General features: G+C 40.4%; 1 pseudogene; it reads right to left on the bottom strand.

The window, feature by feature from the left end:
* Nucleotides 1-24,238: 24,238 nt before the first annotated feature.
* Nucleotides 24,239-24,731, bottom strand: Rps19-ps6 (ribosomal protein S19, pseudogene 6; annotated as a pseudogene).
* Between the last annotated feature and the right edge of the window lie 583 nt (nt 24,732-25,314).

Genomic DNA, 25,314 nt, shown 5'->3' with positions numbered 1-25,314 from the left:
GTTCTAGAATTATGATATCAAAAGTTTCGATGATTTCCTCCTTTGCTTCTTGAGTTGCTTTGTTTTTATTAACTTGGCATAAGCTTGAGTCACATAGGAAGAGGGATACTCATTTGAGAGGCTGCCTCCATCAGACCAGCCCAGAGGCAAGTTGGTGAGAAATTTTTCTAATTAATAATTGATATAGAAAGCTTAGCTCACCATAGGGGGTGCTGTCCCCTAGGTAGGTGGTCCTGGATTGTATAAGAAAGTGAATTAAGCAAGCCATGGAGAGTGAGTCAGCATAAGCCCTCCATGGGTCTTAGTTCAGTTTCTGCCTTGAGTTCTAGCCCTGACGTCCCTCAATGATGGAGTGTGACACAGGAGTGTAAGGAGAAATGGACCGTCTCCTTCCCAAGTTGCATTTGGTCAAGTTTTTCAATGCATCGACATTCACTCTTCAGCACTCTCTCTCAGCATTCTCACAAACCTTTCCCCATCCCTAAGATCTCTTCTCTGTGTTGTAGACACATGGAACTATTTCCTGCCATCCAAACTCAAAGTGCTGTCTACTAATTCCCAAAAGAAGCCCTCTCATCCTACCTCCCGTGTCCCTCAAAGCAACCATGATTTTATGTAAACAATGCTTCCTTACCATGGAAGACTCATCTTTAATGCCCCACTGCAGTCCCTATGTTGGCCTATCATTCTTTTTGCTATCCATGGTGCCTCCTCACCTTCTGCTCCCACCCTATTTTGTGTGCCCCATTGCTACATAAGCTGTTCTAAACCTTATACACAAGTCCTTCCTCTATTCTTCAAATATCCTAAGAGTTCCTTAACATCGAAATATGTTTCATTCACCCTTATGTCTGCAGCATCCCACATAATTCTGGAATAATTATAGTGGACAGAAAATACAAATTCGTTAACTGCCAAGTAAGAAAGGCTCATAAACAACAAGACGAAGAAATCCACCATTAGAAGCTCGCTTACCAGAGCTAATACTGGTTGCAGCCTTTTAGTATCAAAGAAGTGTGGGTGAGATGGGCAGAGTGTGGTACCAAAATATCCATGAGTTCAGGGCTGCCAAGGAGCTCAAAAGACCCAGCCAAGAACAATTTTAAGTTTCTATTTTCCCAGCATGCAGCAGCTGGTGCCTGGCAGAAGGGGAAGGGTGTTACCATGTCGGTGAACAGCACTCGTGGAGTGGCCACCGAGCCAGCAGCTGAAATGCTCTTCCCTTGGCCAGATTGGGCTTCAGGCAAAAGGGGACAGCGCAGCAAGCATCATCTGTGGAAAGCAGCAGAGGCCAGGGTAGCTCCTGGCAGGGTAACTGCTTACCCAGGAGAACGCTGTTAATTAAGACTCACAGGGCACAGAGCCAGAGTGAGAGGCTAAATACCCAAATTTCAAGATGCAGCTAAACACACTGCTTCTGTAGCCTCTCATACAAAGACTCTCCAAAACAGCCATGCTTTGCTTCCCTTCACCTTCAACGAACCACCCACTACATTTGGATAATTAGGCAATGCTTAACTTGCATTAAGCATTCTACATTCATTCCTACCTCATATTGTTTCTAACCTTACCCTTAATTAGGGCCTTGGCCATTTTTGAGTATATGGCAACCTTAACAATCTAATGACACGTTTCCATACCATACAATCCCTCCCATGTATCCCCATATTTCTTGGGAAAGACACACACACACACACACACACACACACACACACACACACACACACACACACAAACGACTCTTCCCATATCATCTGCTCTAACAGTGTAATGACGAAGCAACCATTCTAACACAAACAGATTGGATTAGAGCTTTGGCAGTTCAAGTCTATACCACCCTCAGCAGTATAGTGACAGGCTGCTGACTGTGTATGGGTGTGCACACATGAGGACATATGCCCAAGTGAGCTGCCTAGCATGGCTACCGAGAACTAAACTGGGATTTCTGGAAGAGCAGCAAACAGTGTTAACTGCCGAGCCATCTTTCTAGCCCTGGAATTTATATTTTTACTGTAGTTGAATGTTGTCACACTCCTCCCAACTCTCTCAAAAATAGTTTGGAATTTCATGTTATGTACATAGACATGCCAATTGCTTAACTTTCTTAGCTTAACCTACCTTCTAGGACTCTAAAAGGGTTTAATACATAGGAAGCTTAAGGGCTGTGTCTGACTCGCTGTAAACACTGTGTAAGGATAAGGTAATTTTAGCTGTGTGGTCTTTATTGGAAAGGTCTTCAAGATTCTTCTGATCTGACTCAACTTCATTGGAGAAACCAAAGCATGTGTAGGAACACAGAAACAGAACTCCAATGAGTAGATGCTACTACAAACACTTGCCTTGTGACACAAGTCTCAAGTCTTCATGTGTAAAGTGAGAGTAGTACCAGATTCTACCTCAAGGAATTAATTTACTAAGTGCCACACAGAAAGAAGGGTTGGCCCAGTTGATCAAGATAGAAATATTGTAAAGTTAGGAGAACCACCAGAAAGGAATATTCTTCTAATATTAAAGGGAAGAAAGTTGAAGAACATTATAGTTGGAAGTTTAAAATATTCCAGAAGAATCAAGTTGAAGTTTAAGAAACATTGGACTTTGAAAATAATAGAAATAGACAGAGAGGAACACAAGTTCCCAGCATGTATCTGGCAGTGTTTTTAAAAGAACTTTACTGAGAAGTCAAGTTCTCCTTATGTTCTTCTGGAAAGGCTGGTGATGAGAAAAGTTGTCCCAGAACCACAGGGTCAAGATGTACCTTTGCTGAAACCAGCTAAATATCATTCACGGCAGATATGTGTCATGCCCAGGGATGCCCCATGCCAGCCTTCTTCATTGTGTGAGAATTATGGAAGCATCAGAGTTCCCACACCCACTGAGTTCTCCTGTTTTCCCACATCAGGGTCTGCTCATATCTCCTGTCAATTGAATTCAGTTCAACAAACATGTTTTTAAATATCTTTGTGGTGCTAGGTACTACTAAGGAAATCAATTTGGAGAGGAATGTTGAAATGAATTCCAGGATTTATTTTTAAAGATAAAATCATATACCTTGTAAATGATCACAAATGAAGAATTCTACCCGACTTGAAAATTCCAATCTACTTCTGCTGTACACTGTAGATTGGGCTGTCCACCTTCCTAAGGAAGGAGCACTTAGATTGTTTTCTCCTTTCGGAAGATTCTTGGAGTGGTATGATCCTCTGAAGACACTGTGTAGGGGTGGTGGGTGATCCTATAATAGAATTGTCACCAGATACCTGACTCATAATTCTGTTTATCTGTTTTCTTGTCTTATCAATGGGTTCTCCACTATATGAAAACAGTAACAGGCAGTAACTTTCCACCGAGCAAAGTAGAGTCAGTTCTCAGAAAATGTGCATCATGCATCAAACCTGAGCATAGATTCTGTCACCTCCTTGCATGGTGTTCTCTATCTCTTATCTCACTACACATGCACAAATGACTTTAGCCCTCTAATGGACTTGTGTTGTATCTGTCTTTAGAGCTTTGCACTCCCTCCCTAACGTTAGAATCCTTCTTTGTCATAGATGGCATAGACCTCACTGCCTCTGATATTTTGGGGTGAATTCTCCACAGGTCTTTTCCCACTTTGGGAAATTGCTAGTCACCTTCACATTTAAACCTCTGCAGTATCATCCATTACCTTCCCTATGACCTTATGTAGGAATGGTCCTTTGTGTCATGCTAGGAAGTTGAACACAGGGCTTCATTCACTATGGGCAACTGCTTTATCACTGAACCACATTCTGAGGCCCTAGGGTGGTCCTTTGATCCTTTACATATAGAATGACAATTCACAAGAAATAGTTTCTTAGCCCTTAATAAACTATAAAGGAATTGATACAGTTACCAGCAAATCATACTTTTCACTATATGGTCCCCTTAGGTGAATGAATGAATGAATGAACAGAGACACTTGATGTATCTATCTGTGATTGAAACACAGAGCTGTACTTTAAGGAAAGTCTGGTGGGTGGTATGTCTTAAAATATATATAAAAAACAGTTCTTTTGATGTTTAAAAGAAAAAAGAAAATTATCAGTAGACTTGAAAAGTGTCTTCTCTGCATAATAATTTTATTAGCATTACAAGGGAGCTGAGCACATTTGTTGAAAAAAATGACAACCGTTTCATAGAAATTGCTTGGGGCCAGTTTGGGGATGAAACGTGCTCCTTTCCGATGAATGCTTTCATGTGCCATCCACAGGGGCAAGGCGGGGGGAGACAAAGAGTAACATGGATCCCCTTTAGAAGTCTGAATCTATTCTTAGAAAACCCAGCTTCTCTCTCTGAAAGTCTTGCAGCCCAGAGATCAAATACACAAGGAGCTCTCCTCGCTGCTGCATCCGCGGTACCTGGCCGAGGAAGGCTAAACGTAATGGAGTATGCCTGTGATTCCTGTATCGGAAGGTGGATGCGAATTGAGAAATATGAGACTAAGCCTTTTATTACATTGGCCTTGTATCAAAACCCTGAACTCATAGCAAAAGAAGACAAAGCAAAATTATTGTGAAATTCATTGAAGGTAGAAGAAATGAGAGAAGTTGCATTCAGTAAAGAAGGGTGGGGATGGAGTCTAGGGAAAACCCCAGGAGATGGGGAAAAGGAGTTTCTGTGGTAAAAGGAATTGTATACACGTGCTGTGGTTTGGTTCTAGAACATCTCAGTATCTCCCCCTCCCCCCTCTCTCTCTCTGACTATTGTCTTTAGGATGCATGTATTTCCACTCTGCCTAACCTGGCAACCTGACTTAATTTTATAATTCTTATCTTGACCCATGACTTTAGCCTCTAGTCAACTTCTGGCTAATTGGCCTTTGCTCTCAGAACCTGGGGATTGAGATGGCCCCTGCGGTGTTTGCTTCTTTCAAGCTGCGAACTCTTTCCCCGAGTCAGAATTCAACTAAAGTTGCCTGCCATAGGCAAGGGATTGAAGTCTTTTATCCACCTCAACTCCTAATTGTTTACTTTCGGTCCAGAAAAATCATCACCAGACATGAGCAGGTGAGGCCTGGCCCTGTGCTGAGGGAGAAATGAATGAAATTTGGGATAACAGGATAAGAAAGAAAACATGAGATATAAAAATCTTATTTCAATTAGTGTATCCCCTGTTTTCCTTCCAAATAGCTTTAAGGACAGTCAAATATAGTAATAATTCAAGGTTAGATGAACAGGCAAAGACATCTTTGCACAGGTGAGAAAGCTTGGGGACGTGATCAATCTAAATGATATATAAATGGCATATTCTTAGTCGTTGGTGTTTGTAAGAGCTTAAACACAGGCTTGACCTTGAGCATATCTTACTGTAGATGCACAGTTTTATTCTGTTTAAAAAAAAAAGCAAGTTAGTGCAGGTCATTAAAAATCTGCCAATTTACTACATTTCCCACCTAATAAAATTAGAAGACCCTGCTCCCACTTACGGTGTCACTGGCGGAAACAGGACACCCTTTCTTTCTCTTTTTCCTTTGCCTTTTTTGCTTTTTCTCAGTTGCCCATGAGATCATATTGAAGACACGATTAGATTGGAATGGCCTTCCGCTATAGGGCAACAAGGTAATACGTAATTCAAAAATGGATCAAAGAAACCATTGGCAAGACTGTAAATATCAACAGGAGAGTGGGCCATAACGTCTGCCTTGCTCCTCCTATTATCATGGGAAGCCTATAGTTAAATAGAGGACCGTTACTATCTTATTGTGGCTCTCCAGTTCCCATTCTTTATGATTCCCAAGTTTGGTGTGCCATCAGTATGTCTAGTTAATATATTGTGAGACCGAAAATGAAAGAGCATGCCTTGCAAATTAATGGGAGTCCAAAACAGAAACAGTATACCTTGCAAGTTAGCGGCGACCAAAACAGGAACAATACACCTGGCAGGGTTCTATTTGCACTTAAGACGGTTGAAAGTAAATTAAGGGACTCCAAGAGGCCAGCGGTTGCTGGTCTCTCAAATCCCAGCTTAGGTTGAGGCACCCTTTGCCAGTCCCAAGTGTACCCCCCACCACACATTGCTTTACTTGGACAATCGTGAACTAGCTCTTTTCTCTTCGTGACTCTCGGGTTTACCAGTATCAGTGAGAGTGTTCTCTATGAGGAAATGAGAAGAATGAAAAAGGGAGTTGAACCTACAGAAGAAACACAATTAAGGACAGAAATGGGGCAGGGGAGTGGTTGACCAAACCGTCAGAGAGATGGCTCAGCAGCTGACTGCTGTTCCAGAGCAGCCAGCGCGGTTTTCAGCACCCACAAGGTTGTTTCAGCTCAACCGCAAGGTTGCTTCAGACTCCAGTTTCAGTGGATCCAGCGCCCTCTGCTGTTCCTTGTAGGCACTACATGCTCATGGTACATACACGTACATGCAAACACTTCTACACATGAAATAAAAACAAACCATTCTTTGAAAAATTATGTTATTTTCATGCATGAAATTCCAAAACAATATTTTTTCAGAAGAGAGGCAGAAAGGGGTTCTAAATATCTGCCCTGAGAATATACAGCGAAAGGCGTATAGGTGTTGATGGTGAGGAATATCCGACATATTTCACTCCTACGGGTAGCTGTTGAGACCCCCTCAAAATTTTAATACACTCACATTTATTTAGGATTCTCCCGTGGTGGTTGGACATTTTGGTGATATTCAACTCTCTGCCCCTAAAAATAAATCTTCTAAGGTCATCTTTGCCCATGAAAGGTTTTCTGTATTCAGTTAGTATCTTGGAGAGAGTTTCCTCCAGCATGAGGAGCTTTAACTTGGAACTTTTGTGCATTTACACTGTAATTCCTGCTCACCATAAGCATTTACTTGACACAATTTACTTCTCTCGCTCCTTTCCTTCCTTTACCAAATGGAAGGAAGAAAACCAATCAGATTGGTTTTGTTAATATCTACAAAGAGCTTAGAGAAGTCCCACACATAATAAATGCTCAGTGGATACTACTGTTATCTCCATGGAGATTAATTACAGATTTCCAGTTGTTCGTGAACACCCACGTGCAGATGGTAAGCCTGATTCTATTCATTGCTTCGAATTCCAGGATGGCACTGGGCATAGAATAGGTGATGCATAGAATTCAAAGAGACTAGGACTTACTCCTTTGGTGACAGCTGAGTAACCAGTGCCTGTTGGGTTATCTAGCACAAGTTAGCACTCTACCTTTCATTGAATGCATATCTATTTCTAGAAAAGGAAAAAAGAAGTAACTCACTGGATAGTCTGTTGCATGTATTGTATCATACATGATACATATATATAAACATGCATATATGTATTATATATGAGTGTTCAGAGGATGGGGAAATAGACAGACAGATAAATAGATATATACATACATATATACATACATATATACATACGTACATACACAGGCAGATACATACATACATACATACACAGGCAGACAGATAGACAGACACATACATATATACATACATGGGCAGACAGATGATAGAAAAATAGATGGAAAGTAGATAGGTGATAGATAGGTAGGTAGATAGATAGATGGATAGATAGACACACAGAGACATACATACATACACAGGCAGACAGATAATAGATAGAGGATAGATAGATAGATAGATAGATAGATAGATAGATAGATAGATAGTAGGACCGAAGGAAGGACAAGTGTCTATGTAACATTAGTGTGAAGCTGGAGTCCTGGGGAAGTCTAGTGCACGTATAAACCACAGTGGCCTGTATCTGACTCAATGCCAAGCCTCTGACTCCTGCTCGGCACAAAAGGCCCACAGCCTGTCACTGCCAAGGCTACGGTGAGAGTTAACACTTCAGTAGGAGACACAAAGCCTGAAGCAGCATTCTGCCTGGCATCTCCGAGGCCCCTAATAAATGGTAACTAGTAGTATTAAAATTAATCACAGTAATCAGGCCTCACAATAAAAACTGACATAGGGCTTATCAAACGAATTCTCTCCACTGCATGAAAGAAACATGAGAACAAACCCAAATTAGCTTCCTGTTTTCCAGCAGCCCGTGGAGGAGACTGTCGAAGGTCACAGCAGCCATCTCCCAGAGAAAGAAAATGACACGGAACGCTGGGCCTCTGCTCACCGACAGTGAATGCCCACCCAATTAAGCGGATTAAACATTCACTCCTTATGATGAAAAAGCCTGTGCAGCTGAGCTAGGCCGCCTTCTCTGTTTCCTGGTCCAGAGCCTCTATCTGTTAAATCACCCTTCCTTCCCTTTCCACATTCAGGAAATAATTGGCACTTGTTTAATGCCAAATTTACATTTGTTTTGCATGGGAACAAAATTTGCTTGCAAACAGCTATGTCTGTGAGCAAATGGGCATTTGTGCTGGTAAATAAAATAGACATGCAGTTTTCTAGTTTGCAGATGTATTATTCAACAAAACAAGCGGCAATGGCCTTTAATTTTCAGTTATTCCTAAGTACTTAGGCAGAGACCATAGCCAGAAAAGCACCCCTTTTGTCATTTAGACCTATTATGGAGGTTTTCCTACACATTTGTTTCAGATACATGTTATTAGAGATAACTACAGTTTTAGAAGCTTCTAGATGAACCTGAAGCAATCTACAGATTTAATGAACATTTGCTAAGCACCTACTGGATTACAGCTGAATCCGTGTTATCCACCTTGTCAGATCACAGAGCACGTGATGAGTCGGTTAGGACCTCAGTGTTCGCTCTGGCTTAAATGTTTTTGAGAAACTCATGTCTTAGAAACTCAGTTCCCAGTGGGATGGTGTTAAGAGGTGAGGCCCAAAGAAGCTGGTCAGATCACAAGGGCTCTGTCCTCATAAGTGCACCACGTTGAGGCTATAAACTTCAGAGTGTATTTGTGATGGAAACTATGTTTGTTCTTCACTTACTCTTTGGGTCTTGTCCTCTCTTGTACTTCAGCCATCTGTCATGAATGGCATTGAAATGGCATGAAACTTTTCTTTCAGACTTGAGATCAACCACCAGCCATTGGAACCAATGGCGAAATTGATTTTCTTCCTCCTCTTCTTTTTCCTCTTTCTTTGATGTTGTTAAAGCTATCATAGTCTTCTTCTCTTTGTTCTTTTTGTGCTTGTTCTCCTCCTCCTTTTCCTCCTCCTCCTCTTCCTCTTCCTTCTCTTCATCTTCTTCTTGCTGCACGTGAAGGCACTTTCTATCATTAAAAAGGTGAAGGTTCTTGACTTAATATGAAAATAAAGCTTCATATGCTAAAATCTTTGGCAAGAACAAATTTGCACCTATGAAATCATGAAGAAGGAAAATTAAATATATGCAAGTTTTACTCTCATGTCTCTAAATGCAGTATTTATGCAGTAGACTCTCTTCTTCATGGCTTTAGACGTCCACTGAGAGTTTTGGATTCCTCATGATTGCTCTATAAAGTTGCATGTTTTCTATTGGGTTTTTCTTTCATACGATGTATTCTGATTATGCACTCCCCTCCCCCAACTCCTCGTAATATTCCTATACATTCAACTCCAAGACCTCTCTCTCTTTTTAAAAAACAAACAAACAAAAAAAGAAAACAAGAAACACACACACACATCTTACCACCATCACCACAAAACCACAAAAACAGAAACGTAAATATATACGCAAATGACCAATAAGAAAAAAAAATCCCAAACAAAGAAAAATGAGACAAAAGGTCTCCAACTTCAACTCCAAGACCTCTCTCTCTTTTTAAAAAACAAACAAACAAAAAAAGAAAACAAGAAACACACACACACACACATCTTACCACCATCACCACAAAACCACAAAAACAGAAACGTAAATATATACGCAAATGACCAATAAGGAAAAAAAATCCCAAACAAAGAAAAATGAGACAAAAGGTCTCTAAAAATACCTCTGAGTTTGTTTTTGTTGGCCCTGGGCATGGGGCCTGCACTGAAGTGTGGCTAACATACTCAGTAAGACTCCACCAGAGAAAACTAGTTTTTCCTTTGTCAGCAGGTATCCATGGCAGACAGCATGAAGATGCCTTTTAAAGAGCCTTGAACACATGCTAAAAGTTTGAACATCCTAGTAAGAGTCTCAGACAGTCCACAGGCATATTCAAATTAGAAAAGCATTGATCGAGCTAGGGAGTCTAAGATGCTGAATTTCTAAGATGCTCCTAACTGGTGATGTGCTGGTAACTACTTAGCCACTAGCTCTTGATCCAAGACCAGAAGGAGCTCACCAATTATAACTGTACTCTTCTTTCAACTACCCGCCAAGCACCAATAAGCACCAAGAAGGGACAGGCACAACTGGATCTTCTGTACTAGTACAGGTGGACTCCAGGACACTGGTTTCCTAGGTCATGTGCACTGCTGCTGCTTCATGGGTCTTCTTTGAATAGAAAGCCACCATCCCAGAGGTTCTCAGCTTTGGCTGTAGATGAGCATCATCTCTGATAGTTTTTACTACCTTTTGAGATTTAATATAATTACATCATTTCTCCTTTCCCTCCCTCTAAACCCTCGCACATACCCCTCCTTTAGTTTTTGCAACTTTAGACTCTATTTTTCACTAATATGTGAAAAATAGATATTCCTAAATATCTAAGTACAACCTGCTCGGTCTACATGATGTTCCTCACATGTATGTATGTGGATAACTAATTACTGTGCTTGTGCCTAGGGAAGGCTGTTTCTCTCTTTCTCAGTGGTGTTTTTGTTTGGTTGTTTCTGTTTGGTTTGTTTGGTTTGTTTGGTTTGTTCTGTTTTGTGAAGGGCTGCAGCCTCCTGGGTTCTCCCCATCACACTGTCCTGGTTAGTATGTCTGTTGTTGACCTCGTTCAGCTTGTGTTTAAGTAGTCATGTTGGTGAGACTCTAAAGTCAAAATGGGAGGCATGAAGGCAGTTTATGCCCAACCTCATTTACATATTAAGGAGACATTTAACACACCACCATAAAGAGGTCAAATCTGACTTTCTATCCTCCCCTTTTTCTTCTTTTTAAGTGAATTCTTCATGGAGCTCTTCACTTGGCTGACAAATTCTGGGTTTGTGTCTCCTTGCAGTGGTCCATTCTGTTTTCAGTACTTTTAAGCACAAAGAAAAGCTGTCCTTTGTTTTATTTCGGCTTTCCCTGGGCCGGGGAAATGGCTCTGGTTGAATAGGCTTGTTATTATTTATAGGACTACAAAATCATGGCCACTGAAGAGACACTGAAATGCCTTCAGAGAGATATAGAGACAGAGAGACAGAGAGACAGAGAGACAGAGAGAGAGAGAGAGACAGAGGGGGAGAGAGAGAGAGCAAGAGAGACAGAGACAGAAACAGACAGACAGACAGACAGACAGACAGACAGACAGACAGACAGACAGAATATATGAAGGACAGAGCACATGAAGAAACATCCGTCCAGGTTTATTATGGTGACCAAGGTCCTTCATGATGGTTCCTGTGAAAAGAAAATATCAAGATGGGAACTCTGGGTTCATAAGCTTAGGATTCAGCACAGCAAGCACAGTAATTAATTTCAGCACACTCCTAGGCTCAGGAGGCCTGCCTCTGGTTGTATAATAGCCCCAACCTTAGGATTATTAAAGCAGGTTTACAGTAGCTCAAGTATTAGTAGCTGATAAAAAACATAGGTTCACTTTGTAGACTTTGGAGTACTTGGGATATATTTGAAAACCATGCCCCCTAGGAAGAGAATTCCATTTCAAGAAGGCCCAGTCAAGGTGCCCATGGCACTTTATTGATTATCCAGAACAAAGTGTATCTAACACATACCTGTAAGGCAGATGTTAAGACATCAAGTTCACGAATGTAGGAACATGATTAAAACAACTTCATAATGAGATATAAATTACTTGGAGCCCTTCTGTTCTTCCTTGGGATCTGTGAAATCTAAGAATAGATATTTGTTAAGACAAATGACTGTCTAGTTGATTCAGTCCTTATTGTATCTTGTTGAAGAATTTACCCTTGTATTCAATTAGCAAAGTCAGTATGTCGCTGCACACCAGGCAGAGTGGCAGGTGCTGGAGGAGAGAAAAGTGCCCAGGAAGGAAAGTCGATGGAAAAAAAGTACGTGACCTGACCCAGACCGTCTTTTTCTGAGTCTTGCTATGAGACCAGCACACACACAGTTGGGGTCGGGGATCATCCCAGTCACCTCAACAGGAGCTGAGAGGCAGACAAATCAAAGTCAAGCACAGACCTGAGAAATGCTGATTCTCTGCAAAGTTGACTGAAAAAAGAAAAAAAAAGAGCCATCTGCTTAGCAGACCAGAACTGAAAGTGGCATGCAGGGGGTTTGGGGAGGGTGGTCTGAACTAGAGTTTAACTTGAACTATTTATTTTCCAGAGGAAGGCTCCTTCCTTGGCTTGATGGTCAGCTACTAGAACTCCTTCAGTGTAACAAGAACATATCCTGGTGAGTTAAGCCATAAAGACATTTATCAGTTACTCTGCAGGAAGTCAAGAGGTAGGTGGCCCCATAGTCATCTTAGTATTTGCGACAGCTGGAAGAAATGGACATGTCTTTCAGCAAGAGTCCCAAAGTAACTGTTCAACCCCTGGGTCTGGACTGCCTGGCATCATGCCTGGGTTAATTCAGTGTGCCTGGGGACAAGGTTACACAGGTTGGCAGCCTGAGCTTATAGAGAAAGTGGGCACTTTCACTCACATTCTTCTATTGTTCCTAACCAAGATAACTCGAAGGATGAAAGACCTTGTAGAATAGAAATTAGGGACCACAACTGTGCACTCTACCCACTCTGCAAACCAAGCAGTTTCTGGTTGATCTGGCAATTGACTTCCAGATGCACATGTCAAATGGACAGGATCTACAGACTCACCAATCCAAGTCCAACTCGGATCTTTCTGTATAAAATCATGAGCTAGATAAATCAGTCGACTAAATTTGGGATGCTTTGTTGCCCAGCAAACCCTAGTAAGTATGGCATCTGCATCCCTCCCCATCCTTTCAAGTAGGAAGGGTGTGGAAAGGACAGGAAGAGAAGGCAACGATTTCTGCTTCAGCTTTTGACTGTAATGCAAAACATATCTCAGCTCCTAGCACATCTGTTGTGTGTCCCACAAGCTCTGACTCTGGACATGGCCTCCTTGAAGGGAAACGATGCAGTGCACGCACAGGCATGAGTTAACTGTAAGGTGCTTACGTTAATAGCATTGCATTATCTCATTATTTTTCCTACTTCTTACCTCTAGCAGGATTCCTTAACATACCTGTTTCTAGATGAGGTTAAATCCAACCTAGACAAGTTGAAGATGAAGTGAAGATGAAGTTCACTTGAAAAGGGGTAGAAATATTTAGCAGACTGACCGTCAGTGGGAAGAGAGCCTACTGATGTTAATGCAGAAGTGGATGTGTGTGTGTAAGAATCCTCATATCCTAAGCAAGCGAGTCAAATGTCTAAGAACAGATGTAAAGGTAGCAGAAGCCTGGGAAAAAGACTAGTGGTCAGAACATTTTAATAATTGAAGACTAGCTGGCATTTAGTTCCAAAGAAAGGGCATGTGTATAGGGATATAGTTCCTACACTTGCAAGATCAAGCCAATCTAGGACATGACGCCAAGCATCTGACATGGGAGAAAAAGCCCTGAATGTTTGTTTTCTGTAAGCTTCTGAAGACAAAATAAAAGTATACCCATTTGGGAAGAGGCCATTGCATAGGACCATCTGCACAGCAGGGAGGAGCCTCTAGGACCATTGATCAGTGGTTTTATATTTATCATTCTGATAGTAGAAAATCCATATGCTAATACCAGTTACTTGGTTTATTTTTTATAGTAATATTCATGAAGAGAAGATAAAAGCATTCTGAGCTAGTCAAAAGTGTAATGCTATTAAAAGAACAATTTATAATTGGGATTCTATGAGCTGGCAACTGAGCTGTAGTCATTTCTGTAATGAGCTGTCAAAACAAGGAGTTTTGTATTACTTGTGGAACAAAATCAAATACAAGGAGATGAAGGAAACTTGCAACACCCTATCTCATTTGGGGTTGAAACAGATATCCCCTCACTGAAGTCTTTTACATTCTGCCAGCCCTTGAGAAAACCATAGACACAAGTGGTCCTCATGTGCATGTAATACGGAAATGCAGTAGGTCATTACTTTGGGAACAAACAGATCTGAGTTCCACACGAGGAACTGTAGACTTGAATCCTGGCCTCAATGGTTACTTGCTGCCTTCAGGAATCAAGAGATTATGTTTCTTGATGTGTTCTAGATGAACACATGTGGTCATTTGTAAGGAATAAGAAATATATCACAGGTGGATACCATAATATCCAATACCTTTAAAATCTGAGATGAACTACATATGGCAGTGCATGCCTGTAATCCCAGACTTGGGAGCCAAAGGGAGGAAGGTCAGGAGTTCAAGACTGTCTTTGGTTAGATTAAGACCAACCTAGGCTACATGAAAAACTATTGTAAAATAGTAATGGTGGTGGTAATGGTGGTGGTAGTAGTAGTAATAGTAGTAGTAGTAATAGCAGTGATCATCATCATCATCATCATCATCATCATCATCATCATCATCTGAGATTATCTGAGATATAATAAAAATGACTCATTTAGCTAACAACATCAGACCTATTCAAAACTAGACAAACTGACATCATCTTTCCAAAATTCCCCCTCTTTCCTCCCCATGCACAGGTTATTTATTTTACTCTCCTCTCTTCTCTCTGTACCCATCCTATTTTCTCCTACCCCTAGGAATGTGATTACAGTATTCAGTTTCCAAAGCAACAAACAAGTAATCTTAATAACTCATAAATTTATATGCAGCAGTGATTCAAACTAGCAATGCTCATTGTTGTGATATGTTCCTAATCTCAAAGACCCTAGGGAAAAGGCCAAGCCTATAGCATAGGTATGAAGTATTCACCAATCACAAACTTCCATACTGTTGATTTTCCTCAGACAGACGTGTGCCTTTTTCCATTCAAGAGCTGTGTGCTTTGGCCCTGTGCAGAGACTTATTGGCCATCGTGGAAAAACCGCTGCTGAGAACTGAGTGTGGCTATACAGATGTTGTCTGTAAAGAAATTTCTCTTGCCTTGTGTTTCCTGTCAGCAGTTATGAATCCAGTATTCATTGGTAGAGTTATCTGAGGCTTTACTGTGTGAATACTAACACAACTGAACAATGGACAAAAACTGACCAACGAGAAGGACCCAGATGCCACTGAGCTTAGTGAGAGAGAAACATTTAAGTCCTTTGTAGGTCTTAAGGTCCTTTGCCTACAGTATGTTCCCCGATGTTCATGACCATGCAAGCAGAATATACCACATCTCAGGAAGACAAAAAGGAGAGTCCACTACATGTCTTCATTTGGATCTCTTCATCTTCTGTCTGGGAAAGACTGCAAGCCATAGGCCCTGTCCTTTGAGCTGCAGTTCCCTCACTGCCCCAGTCACCTTGTTTGGACACATCAGACCATGTTAGATTGCTGCTAACAAACCTCTTGTATCTCCCACCGTGGCAGACATTCCATGGTATAGAGCATAAAGCTATTGTAACTATTTGATTTTCAATGGTCTTGACCTAAATATCTCCTCCCTATTATCTATCCAGTAAGTCATAATTTCTCAGAAATGTCAACATCTCCCAAATGACTCTCATTCTATGGCAAGAAAAAAGGACATCATGAACCATGAGTCCCTGTTATTATTAGAAAGTTCTCTTTACCTCCACATACACTAATGTTGAGGTCACCTCAAGCTTTATTCTCTTGTCTACCATCCATGCCCTCACTTCTGAACATTACAGGTTCCATTTCCTCACATGCAAAGTACCTTATTTTCATCCCAATGGGCCCCTGCTACACAACACTAGAATTAAGTTCAGTTCAGATCTTACCTTTCAGGAGCGATCCTTCAAGGTGGAATTATTTCTTTCTACCTCCGTTCCACCAGATTGTTTCCCGTAAATTGGTAGTATTTATCACACAACATGATTTCCTCAGTTATCAGTTTTATGTTCTGGTTTGTGAGCTCCCTAAGAATTCCACCACAGGAAGTGAGCCTGGGCTACAGTGACCGAGCATTGAGCTTGGGGACTTTGGCTCAATTCCCAGCTCTGCTATTTATAAAAAGTGTGAATTACATTTGGAGCTTAGAATATATAGAGTGGTTGGGTGAGTAGATGTATGTTAAAGTGGCATGTTTCCATTTAATCACTACTTTAGTGATATAAAGGCAGATTTTTTAATCCAATGTAGAAACATGAACTATTTATGTACTTTGCACCTTCAATATGTATACTTGCTAATCCTTAATAGAATTGCTACCAAGTAAAAACAATAAACACGAAAATAGAGATTCTCAGAAGAAAACTTTTAGTCTTCAATAGTATGAATATTCTAATATTGGAACTGTACAGCCATGTTTTGAATATCTAAAAGTAGAGTTAGCAAATGCGTTTTGTAAGAAAGCAGAGTAAATAACTTAGGCCTTACAGTTCAAAGGTACATCACAAAAACTAAACTTTTCTAGTATAGTGTCAAAGCCCCACAGAATGGCTGTGTTCCAGGAGAACGTCTCAAAAACAAATTTGGATCATGGACCTTCCTTGCCAACCTCTGTAAATCTCTTTACTTTGTTCTGATATGCTTGGATGCTCCAGTGGTATTATCTATACTCCTTGCGTTATATTTGAAGGTCTTCTTTATATGATCAGTTTTTTCAAGGTTTTTCTATTGACCTGCCTCTTTTTCTTTAAAAAATAAAGGCATATAAATCCTTCTGTTATCCAAGTAACTTGATAATTTTCTTCCACACTTCCCTTTATATATTAGAAAAGTAGTTTTTCTAATAAGCTTTCAAATCAGCAAACGTTTGTGGTTCTTTGAATCTTAATTGTTCCCCCAAAAGCGCACACTTTGGTGGCTTGGTCATGAGGAAGCACGACATACCATGGGAGTTGGGACTTGGGAGGAAGAAGTCAGAATGACTTTCCAGGATAATGAGACTCCTGCTACTTCTCAACAACCGTGGCGGGAATAGTTTTGACAGCTCACGCTCTCTGCTATGATATTCACTCTCTCCACAGGCAGAGGGCAACAGGACCAAACCATGATGGAGCCAAACCTCTTAAACCAAGTTCCCCTGTAAGCCATTAATCATTTGATATTGCTTTGCTTTTCTTTATAGAAAAGGCATCTAGAAATAGCATGTATCTGTACTGGGGCAGGAAGGGAAAGCGGACTTTCTTCCTGGAGAAATTGCTTTGACTGTTTTACTAATTGAGTAGACCATATCTATTTATGAGTGCTTATGAAATGCTGTCTGTGGGTATGGTAGAGATCAACACTTGTTCAGGGTTTTGTGACTTTAAGGTTTTCTTCTTCCCCCAAGTCTCAGACACCTTTGTTATATTAAGTATCGGACGCCGTGTGGGTAAGTCTGTAAGTGACGGTATTTTTTCCTAACAGTCAGTCTAACAGTCAGTGCTGAGGAACTTACACAGAACTTCCTTACACCTTTATGACTCCTCTTAGCAACTCAAATAGGTTTTACATGTTTTTCTCCAGATTTCAACTTACTCGGCATTCAAATGATGATGAATCTTTCTTTGTGTTTCTAACACTGTTTTTTCTTTTCTCCTTCTTCCACCCTTCCCCATCTCCATGGCCCCACCCCTTCCTTTCCTTTAGTCTTACTACATGTTGTAATCTAATGACATGAAGGCTGCCGGGTACCATGTTATAAGAAGAAATAATATTTACTCTGGGTCTTTAACTTTTTACATTTTGACTGACAGGCAGTGATAACTATGCAGGTTTACTATGCAGGTATGTAGAATGCTGTGACTTACTTATTCATTGGGCAATGCTCTAATTAGGGTAATTAACATATTATTTTAAATTTACTACGTCTTTCTGGTGAATCCATTTCAAATCTATTCTTCTAGCTCTCTTGAGTTACATAGCACACCACTGTTAACTGCGTTCACCTATCAGGCTACAGAATACCCGGAGTTATTGCTCCCATCTCACTGTACCACTATGCTTTGCGATCAATCCCTCCCCATTCCCTATAGTTTGTACCTTTCCCAGCCTCTGGTAACAACCTTGACCTTAATGGCATCGGCTTTTGAAAATTCCACAGATAAGGTTATGAAGTATATGCCTTTCCATGCATGATGTGTTTTATTCAGCGACAATATCCTCTGGGTCTTAACTGTGTTGTAGTATGTGAAAAGGTTTCTCCTTTCATGGATTTGTAGTATTTCATAGCATGCATATTACCCATTGTCATTGTCCATTCTTCTATTTAAGGATTTAAGTCGGTTCCTAACCCATCTACTGCAAATACTGGTGCAATAAGCATTCACGTGTGTACATCTCTAATGTATGGACTTCGTTTCCTTCGGGAAGTGAGATGGTAGCAATGTATGTCAGTTCTATTAAGTTTCTCTAGAAACGTCCACACAGATTTCCAGAAGGCAGTGAAAATGTACATGTCGTTCAGCAGTTTCCCTTACTCTGTTTTCCCAACATCATCTTCCTTTTGTCTTTTTGATAGTAAGCACAGATGCTTTGTCCTTCTGGGTTCTGCGTTTTGCTGAGAAATGACACAGTTTGCATACCTGTTCTTCATTGTCTTCTCTGTCTTTGAGAGAAGTCAATGGACATATGTAACTCATGTATTGTTTTGTTTTTTAAAGCTGGATGATATGTGAGGGCCTGTGGCTGGTGTCTTGTCTTTTTTTCTAACTTTTTAAAGATCATTTTGTGTTCTGAATGTTAATTCATTGCCGTAGTGTTAGACAATCCCCATTCTGTACATTACAGTGTTAGCTGTGTCAACTGTTTTCCTTTCTGTGCAGAAGTTTAGCCTGATGTAAGAGGTTATTGGTTTTGTTACTTGGGCAGTCCTTTCAAAGAAGCCTTTACCAAGGGCAAGGGACTAAAACACTTCCTTATTTCTTTCTAGTCCTTTGATAACTTAAGATTTGACATTTGCGTGAATATTTGTAGTTGGTAGAAGCCAGACTTCCTATTTTTACTCTTTATCACGTGAGTATCCAATTTTCTTGGCAACATTTATTGAAAATTTGCCTTTTCTTAATTTTGTACTCTTACCTCCTTTATCAAAAATATGTTGACTATAAATTATTTCTTACCTTTCAGTTCTGTTTCTGGCCTAAATATCAGTTATTACACCAGTGCTTTACTGATTTAGTTACTATAGTTTTGAAGTATATTTTGCAGTAAGAAAGTATAATACCTTTAGCTTTCTTCATTTGGCTCAAGATTGGTTAAGGACTTTTGCTTTTGTGGCTCTGTATGAAGTTTGCATTTTTTTCTAACTCTATAGAGAAAGGCATTGGTATTTAAGTAGGGGCTAGACACAGCTCACTTCAAGTATTCTGGATATTTTGACTATTCTAGTCCAGGAACATAAATGTGAGTTTTAATCTTCAGTGCAACTTGATGGGATTTAGAGTCACCAGGGAGACTAACTTCTGATCATGTCTGTGGGAGTATATTCAGAGGTTTGCCTTGAGGGAAAAGACCTACCCTGAGTGTGTGGCACCATTGCATGATCTGGGATCTGAGACTACCAGAAAGGAGAAAGAAGTAGGAAGCCGGCACTCATCACTCCTTGTGCCCTGATAATTATAAGAGATACAATCAAGAGGCAGGGATCACATGACCTGGCTCACTTTTCAACCACTATACCTCCCCTGCTGTGACTTACTACACTACAACTGAAATAAACCCTTCTTCTCATAGCCTTTGGTGGGTATTTTGCCACAGTAATAAGAAAAGGAACCAAGACAATGGCTTATCTTTCCATTTGCTTCTGTCTCTTCTATTTTCTTCATCCATGCTTTGTACTTTACAGAGCAGAAATCTTTCATGTTAGGTTAATTTTTCTTAGCTGCTTTTGTAGCATTTTAAGTGGAATTCTCTTGAATTCATTTTTGGATAGCTTATAATTAGTTCATAGGGAGGCTACTTTGTTCAATTTGTGTATTATTTGCAACATGTTTTTCACTGACTCTAGCTCTGTCTATAAACAAGAATATGTTACTTGCAAACTGTAGTGAGAATTTTGGTTTCTTTTAAAAAAACAGTTATGTTATGTATTTATGTTCTAATCCAAGGTGTGAGATTTGGGGCTGCTTCAGATTGTTTGTAACCGCTATAGTTTGCTTATTGCTCTAGTAGAGGGCATGATTTTATTTTGCAATGAAACTTTTCTTTTTATTGTATAAAATTATCATTTTATATTAATTTTATACACATATCATTTTCTCTTTTTTAGACTTTCAAATTTTATTATTTATATATTTTTAATCTTTTCACTTTACATCCCATGCACTTCCCCACCTCCTGGTCATCTCCTCCCACAGTCTTTCTTCCTATCCTGCCTCCTCTTCTCCTCTAAGACGAGTAGGAGCCCATGAGTATTCATTCACCTGGCACACAAAGTCTCTGCTGGGCTAGACTCATCCTCTCCCACTGAGGCCCAATAATTCAGCCCAGCTAGAAGAATATGTCCCTTCAGTAGGCAACACCCTTTGGGATAGCCTCCTCGCCAGTTGTTCGGGACCCACATGAAGACCAAGCTGCACATCTGCTACATATGTATGGGGAGGCCTAGGCCCAACCCATGTATGTTTCTTGGTTGTTGGGCCATCTCTGCAACCCATCCACAAAATTTTAACCCAAAATTTATCCTGTCTACAAGACATGTAGGAACAGGGGATAGAGCAGAGACTTGAGAGAATGGCCAACTATTAACTGGCCCAACTTGAGGCCAGTTCCATGGGAAAATCCTAACACTGTTAATAATACTCTGTTATGCTTACAGACAGGAGTCTATCATGGCTGTCCTCTGACTCAGACAGATGCAGACACCCACAATCAAACAGTAGATGGAACTTGAGGACTTACTGAAGAGTATGGGGAAGTATTGCAGACCCAAAAGGGGATAGAAACTCCAAAGGAAAACCAAAAAATGTCAACCCTTGGGGTTTTCAGGGACTCAACCACCATCCAAAGAGGAGGTATACTTTTTAACAGCTGCAGAGAGTTCACACACCTCTATCTTAAAATGGTATAGAAGTGCCAGGGAAGTTGCTGCTCCTTTCCTGCCATTGGTCTCTCCTGCTACTACTTCATGACATTTCCTTCACTACTTTTGCTATTGCCAGTTGCTGGATTGCTCATTGCTGGTCAGAGCTGTTCTGACAACTAAGATTGGACTTGACCCAGTGAACTCAATGCCTCTGATCAGCAAGAAGTAATCTAAATAGATCCATACCCCCTTTCCACCCTAACCTTCTTTCTCTCCTAACTACTGGGGGGATGAAAAGGATTAGGGTCGAAGGGATAAGGCTGAAGAAGGGTGGTAGATATATGAACACAGTAAAGTAGCCAAAAATTATGGCTACAGCAAACCAGTACACTTTGACTTTCCCCCCTCATAATGTAGACGTTCTTTATGTTTTTTCTTATGCCTAGTTGTTCAGGCTAGGGCTATGTTAAGTAAAAGTGGGTGAAAGTTTGAACCAATGTCTTGTTCTTAACCTTAATAGAATAGTTTCAGGATAACATTAGTTTGTTGAATAGAGCTTTCAGTGAGATATGTTTCCTCTATACCCAATTTATCACAGGACACTTTAATATCATGAAATGATGTTAACTTTACCGATAGCTCTTTTTCTGCATCTACTTAAAGATTCGTAATTTTTGGGTCTTTGATCTTGTTGCTGTGCTGTTTCTAGATCTCTTACTTCTATGACCAAGTACCTTCAGAAAGTTTCATTTTGCTCATGGTTTCCAAGGTTTTACTCCGTGTGACAGGGAGGGCATGGTGAAGCAGCTCCCGTTGTGATGGACGGGAAACAGAACATCAACAGGAAGAGAGATGAACAAGACATACCCAAAGGAAAAATGCCCAGTCACCTGCTTCTGCCAATCCAGACGCACCCTCTGTATCTGTTCAAATTTAGAATCCATCATAACCCATTATTAGATTAGGCCATTTGTTAGGTCAGAGTACTTCAGATCTAATCACCTCTAAAAAATGCCCCCATATACTGAGAGATGTGCTTTGAGAATATCCAAGACACCTCTCTTTGAGATTCCACCTTACCCCAGTCAGAATGACAGTCATTAAGACAATAAATGAGTAAAGTTGGTGAAGATGCGGGGAAAGACACCCTTGATAAATTTCTGGTGGAATATAAATTATTCCAGCCACTATGGAAATCTGTCAGGAGATTTTCCCCAACAATTAGACTAACCTCATGATCCAGTGATATAATTTCTGAATATTTTCCCTAGAAAACTTCATGTTAACCTATCAAAGAGAGCTCTTTAAATCAGCATGTATTCAAAATAGACAGTGTGGAACCAACCTAGATGTCAGTTGGCTATGATGGATAAAGAAAATACAACACACACACACACACACACACACACACACACACACACACACACACACACACACTGGGATTAAGTCAAGCTTACAAAGACAAGTGTCACATGTTTTCTATCATTTATGAATCCTAGAGGAGGGTGAGAGGGTAGATAAGCCCTTCCCCTAAACTCCTCCCATTTGGTTTACAAGTTCTGTAGCCAGCATCCAAACCCTCTCAGTTTCTCTTGACCTAACTTTCTCTTTTACAGATGTCTTTAGATGATAATTTCTTATCATGTTACTTTCTTAGGTCCTAACTGGCCTCTCTCCATCTTCTTTTTTTTTTCTCAGAGCTGAGGACCGAACCCAGGGCCTTGTGATTGCTAGGCAAGCGCTCTACCACTGAGCTAAATCCCCAACCCCTCTCTCCATCTTCTGTTTCTTCCAGCTGGTCCTTCACTTTACAGTAGCCAAAGATAGCTAAGTGTAAATAGGATCGTGTCACTTCTCAGTTAAAAAAATAAAAAATAAAATAAAAATCATGGCTTTTCTTTAAAAATCATTTTTTTTCTTTAAAGGTTAACATCCTTTCATATCCTACTTTCTTTCTACCTACCCATTTTATTCCCAACCAAAAACAGATCACAACCACGTTGGTGATTCACTTCTAGAAGCCATCTGCATTCTCTTCTGCTTCACTCCTCCTCTTGTCTCACAGGGAACAGGCTGTTTAACCCCACTAGGGGACACCACTAACGCCTTGTCCCAGGAGCTGCCTTCTCAATTTCTTCATAAGCTTTCCTGTGTTTTTCCATAGAGCCCTGGCTTTATAAAATTAGAAAGAAATGTATTCATGTCTTCTCTATGAGGACAAGATTATGTGTATGTCTGATTTGTAGCCATCAGGAATAACTAAGACATACACTTTAATGGAAAGATGGATATGACTGAACAATGCACCACAATCAAAGCCAGCATTTCCAGCCCATCTGGGTTTGTTTTGTTTTGTTTTGTTTTGTTTTTAATGCTTCTTGGTTTACATAACTTCTAATCTTCGTTACCTTGGAATGTACTATAAAAACTTTTAATCAAAACTGAAAAAAAAAAACTTCCTAAAGAAATTGTAGCTACTTCCTTCTCTAATGGGGCTATCACATAGCCTAATGATATTACTATGAAAGAGATTTTTTTCAAAGAGGCTCTTCATTAAATCATCTCCCTTTATGAAGCAATTTTAATAATAGCAATAACATTTTCAAAACCAGTTGTGCAGATTATATATATATACATATATATGCATAATGCAAATAATCATATGTATATTTTATATGCCTAGGGTTAAGCACTTAAATAAATCACATGGTAAAACCCAGATGTGGTCTTAAACTTGTGTGGGAATCCTATTATAGGTGAGCCATGCTGCATTTACTCTCCAATGGGTAGAATTAGGAGGGAGGGATGATAAAGTAATTAACACTCCGAAACTTGAAGCTATAGTACAGAGATTAGAATACTTGTCTTACAGTGTTGAGAGGATTAATTAGAACAATCCTAGAGTTGCCTGGATAACACTGGAACATAAAAGGCGTCAGTCAATAGCAGCCATTATTTTTATCGTGTTATTATGGTTATCAACATCCCTTTAAAGTCAAAGGGGAATACCATTCCATGTGTATGGAGCTAATAATCACCGACGGGTGATTTACTCAGATGATCACTTTTTGGTGCATGCGTGTGAAATGGCCACAATTTTGCAGCCCTAGAAATGATTGTCCTTACTGCCAACTGTATAAAGTCCTGGTGTTCTTGCAAGGTTTTCAGAATCTTTTTTTTTAATGAATGAGGCAATTTATTAGCCCAGCATCCTTAGTTCTAATGCTTCTTGTTGGCAGCTGCCTCCTGTCCGGCGATCCTGTCCGGCGATCCTGTCCAGATCTCTCTGTCCCTGAGGTGTTAGCTTGCAGCCCCCATCTTGGTCCTTTTCCACCATTTTCAGCCCCTCCAGGGCTTGTAGGACACGGTGGGCCACACTCTTAGAGCCTCTACTGAAATGGCTGGGCCTGACACCGTTTCTCTGCCGTCCTCCGTAGATCTTGGTCATGGAACCAACCCCTGCACCACCACGGAGGTACAGGTGCCGTGCTGTGGAAGCAGCTCGTGTGTAGAACCAGTTCTCATCATATGGGGCAAGCTCTTTATGTTTGGTCAGCTTGACTGTGTCCACCCATTCGGAAACTTTCAGCTTCCCAGACTTTTTGAGGAAGGCTGCCAGAGCTCTGATGAACTCCTGCTGGTTAACATCTTTTACAGTAACTCCAGGCATCGTGCGGCCTCTGCGCTGCCAGCCAGGGGAAAGGGAACGACCCAGAATCCTTTAAAACTATGGGCAGAGCACATCAATACAGAAGGAAAAATACAGAAATGTCCGGACATACAGAATTAAAACTTGCCATCACTTATAAATAAAAATGGAAGTGATGGAGAGCTGTATCTCATTATTATCAAATTAATGATGTTTAACTGGTTTTGTGATAAAATTTCCCATGGGTCACGATTCAATGAAATTGGGACTCTGGTGTCATATTTAAAAAAATATATACTATGTTTAAACATATGTAAGGGATTCAGGTTGATTTTTACTCATTATTTTCTACACTTGACAGTATCAGTAATATTTTAGCCAGCATACGCTAAGCATTTTATATGGATTACCTTAGAAAAACATTCAGAAACTGCTCACCACAGCATTGTTCATAATTTCACAATCCTCATAATAATATAAAAGTCTATCCACTAGAAGGTAGCCTCCGTAGGCACACAGTGCTGTTACCAGAAGACATGGGTATTGAATAAAAGTCTCAGTGTCAGGTATGGCATAGCTGTCCACAAGTTATTACTCAGGGAGGTCTCCCATGGCTCCAAGATAATACAAGCAATTGCCGTTCCCC

This window comes from Rattus norvegicus, chromosome 7 (genome assembly GCF_021556685.1).
Source record: "Rattus norvegicus strain SHRSP/BbbUtx chromosome 7, alternate assembly SHRSP_T2T, whole genome shotgun sequence".
Taxonomy (NCBI): domain Eukaryota; kingdom Metazoa; phylum Chordata; class Mammalia; order Rodentia; family Muridae; genus Rattus; species Rattus norvegicus.
Note: the sequence above shows the minus strand (reverse complement) of the source record. Positions and strands in the feature narration are given on the sequence as shown.